This window comes from Pyrus communis, chromosome 6 (genome assembly GCF_041283825.1).
Source record: "Pyrus communis isolate YQ-2024b chromosome 6, ASM4128382v1, whole genome shotgun sequence".
Taxonomy (NCBI): Eukaryota; Viridiplantae; Streptophyta; class Magnoliopsida; order Rosales; family Rosaceae; genus Pyrus; species Pyrus communis.
The window spans coordinates 15,304,119-15,308,283 of NC_142570.1; positions in this window are offsets into that span (position 1 = coordinate 15,304,119).

Below are 4,165 nucleotides of genomic sequence, written 5' to 3' on the forward strand. Positions count from 1 at the left end.
GGTTTGAGGGTGATAAGGTGTGGAAACCTTATGAGTAACGTTGTACTTCTTGAGCAAAGCTTCAATGGTGCGGTTACGAAAGTGAGAACCCCCATCACTAATTAAAACTCGTGGCATCCCAAACCTAGCAAAAATATTAGATTTCACAAAATCTGCAACAACCTTAGAATCGTTAGTACGGGTGGCTTTGGCTTCCACCCATTTGGAAACATAATCGACAGCTAGCAAGATATAAGTGAAACCAAAAGATGGAGGGAAGGGGCCCATGAAATCAATACCCCAAACATCAAAAATTTCCACAAAGGAGAGAGATTGTTGCGGCATTTGGTCCTTAGGCCCTATGTTACCTGTTCTTTGACACTTATCGCATGTTACACAAAACATTTTAGCATCTTTAAAGAGATTAGGCCAATAAAATCCAGATTGTAACACCTTTAGGGCTGTCCTTTGGGTGCCAAAATGTCCCCCACATGCATAAGTATGGCAGAATGTAAGAATGGAATTAAATTCAGATTCGGGCACACATCTACGCACAATCTGATCTGGGCAGAATTTCCATAAATATGGATCATCCCAAACATAAAAACGTGCATCATGAACAAGTTTATCACGTTGGAACTTGTTTAGGGTACTAGGAACTTGCTTAGACACCAAGAAATTGACCAAATCGGCATACCAAGGGGTTCTTACCTCAATGGACAGAAGTTGCTCATCCGGAAACGTTTCTAAAATGGGGGTGGACTCTTCCTCACGCACCATTCTACTTAGGTGGTCAGCCACCACGTTTTCACACCCTTTCTTGTCTCGGATTTCAAGATCGAACTCTTGAAGTAGGAGCATCCAACGAATGAGTCTTGGCTTAGCCTCCTTTTTGGTGAGAAGATACTTCAAGGCTGCATGGTCAGTGAAAACAATTACTTTAGTACCAAGAAGATATGATCTAAATTTATCTAATGCAAATACAATAGCCAAGAGTTCTTTTTCGGTTGTGGAATAATTAAGTTGAGCATCATTCAACGTCCGTGAGGCATAGTAGATGACATGCGGCCTTTTGTCCTTTCTTTGTCCCAAAACAGCCCCTAAAGCATAATCGGACGCATCACACATAAGCTCGAACGAGAGGCTCCAATCCGGGGGAACAATAATGGGTGCCGTGGTCAACAACTCCTTGAGTTGGTTGAATGATGCCGTGCATTCCTTAGTGAATTCAAACGCCACTTCTTTTTGTAGGAGACGGCATAGTGGTTGTGCAATCTTAGAAAAATCCTTGATAAATCGCCTATAGAATCCTGCATGGCCAAGAAAAGAACGAACCTCTCTAACCGAAGTAGGAGAGGGTAAGTGACGTACAAGATCTATTTTAGACTTATCAACTTCAATTCCTTTTTCAGAGATGATATGACCCAAAACTATACCTTGTTTAACCATAAAATGACATTTTTCCCAATTCAAAACAAGGTTAGTTTCCATGCATCTTTTCAAGATTAAAGTGAGATTATGCAAACAAGCATCAAATGAGTCTCCAAACACACTAAAATCGTCCATAAATACTTCAATTATCTTTTCAACATAATCAGAGAAGATACTTACCATGCATCGTTGGAAAGTGGCCGGTGCATTGCATAAACCAAATGGCATACGACGATATGCAAAAGTACCAAATGGACAAGTAAAGGTGGTCTTTTCTTGATCATCCGGCGTTATGACAATTTGATTATAACCCGAATAACCATCAAGAAAGCAATAAAAAGAATGACCGGCTAACCTTTCAAGCATTTGATCAATGAATGGCAAAGGGAAGTGATCTTTCCTTGTTGCGGCATTTAGCTTCCTATAGTCAATGCACACCCTCCAACCAGTTTGAATGCGTGTAGGCACAAGTTCATCTTCTTCATTCTTCACCACAGTCACTCCGGATTTCTTTGGCACCACTTGAACCGGTGAAACCCAACGGCTATCCGAGATAGGATAGATCACCCCACAATCTAGAAGCTTGATAATCTCCTTTTTCACAACTTCCATCATTGGAGGGTGATAGGAGCATATTCATGCGACTTAAATGGCTTGTTCTCGTGCATTTACGTTATGTTTCTTTAGTTATTTTAGTACTTTAAGCTATTTTCGTGTGTTTTTAGGTTCATATGGCTAAGGAAGCAAAAAGATGCATTTTGGAGCATTTTGGAGCAAAATTGGACTTGGAATGGATAGCTTATGTTTGGTGCAAAAGGAATGGACGAAATTGAAGGATTCCTAATCCATTGCAGCCATATGCACCCATAATCATTCACACCTTGCAGCCACATGCATTCACTCTTCATAAATCAGCCACATGCACTCATCATCATAACCTAGCTGTCATGTTTCCCCTTTCATCATTCCCTCACATTCTTTAAATCAGCCAACACATGCATCCACCTTTCTCCCATCAGATTTCCAACATTGCACATGCATTCCCCTTACAATTTCAGCCATCCTAGCTGTTTTGCACATGCATTCACTTAACCTAGCTGTCATGTTCCGTCTCCCATCCATTCATCTCCCTATAAAAACCATACACACTTCACACAACATTCATTCATTCTCATTCACTCTTCCATATTCCAGAAATTCGTCAAAACCTCTCCACACCCTTGCAGCAGCCACCAAAACACTTTTCTCTTCCCTATTAATCCAAACACCATTCCCCAAACCATTCACACCACCAAACCTCACCTTAGACCTTGTGCTACAACAACGAGGAAGAGAAGAGTGCCTAAACGTTCATACAATTCAAGTTTGAGTTGTTGGAATGTTTAGGTGTTTCTTTGATTTCAATGTTTAAATTCAATTCTCTTTGTTTTGTACATATGAGGAATGGAAGAGAAGAGTGCCTAAACGTTCATACAATTCAAGTTTGAGTTGTTGGAATGTTTAGGTGTTTCTTTGATTTCAAAGTTATGAGGAAATAAACCCCCCTTGGTTAGGGGGTGATTCGAAATATATGTTTATGCTTGCATTTTGATTTGATTACTTCTAATTGCGTTTCATAAGTTGTGGATTCAATTTGTTTAACCGTTTGATTGATAACTTATTTGTGTATGTTTAATTGAGAGTGCACGCTTAATTTTCATGCATGAATATGACGCTAGAATATAAGTGAGTTTCACCTAATAGTTACGAACTTATATTCACAAGTAGTGGAGGTTGCTTATAAACAATCGCGTTAAACGAATTCTTGGCATAAGTTTCATGCAATCCATAGTAACGAATGCCTCGTCAACACTTATAATTTTCATAGAGCGTAATGATTCTTGCTTGTACCTCTTCTATGCATTCATGTTGAGGACTTGTGGGGAATGTTTTGAATTGTCGCATGCATCATCCAATTCAATAACGTTAGGAAGATTTGAAGGTTAATTAGTGCATCACGGTTAACTTGGGGTGTTGAGAATTAATGATTTATTGAAACGCAATTGGAAATCATTTTATTATGCAAGTATAACATGTGTGGAGATGAACCCTTTAGCTAGCCTTCATTCCATTCAATTCCATCCATTTCATCTTTACTATCTGTTTTAATTTAAATCTGTGCATTTTATTTAATTTCGTCCAAAACCAAATCCCCCTTTACTTTATTGTCCAATTTAGTTAGAAAGTATCTTAGTTTGTGTTTCTAAGTGTTTTGATTCAATTTGTTACATAAATTCGTCCAGATTCACCAAAGTGCTCAAAACTGCCCAGAAAGTGATTTTAAGGCAGTTTTGAGTGTTTTGGGTGATGTTTGAGTCTTTTGGTTTGTCTTAGTGTTTTAAAGTGTTAGATTAGTTAGAAATACATTTAGTTTGTGTTTTTAAGAGTCTTGAGTCAAGTTACAACTTAGTTTCGTCCAAATTTGTGTTTGTGCTCAAATCTGCCCAGAAAGTGGTTTTTAGGCAGATTTGAGTGTGTTTGTGTTGTTTTGAGTCTTTTGGTTTGTCTTAGTGTTTTAAAGTTTAGTTTTACATTCTTTGAGTCTAGTTTAGTGTTTTAAACTTTATTTTACGTTTTTGAGTCAGTTTCCAAGTGATTTGCAATCCCTCCTAATCCCCGGTCTAGAACGATCCCTACTTACATACTTACTACAATTGACAAAAAGAGGGTTTAATTTGTGTGCGTATAATTCTCGCATCAGAGGGTTGAGCCGGCG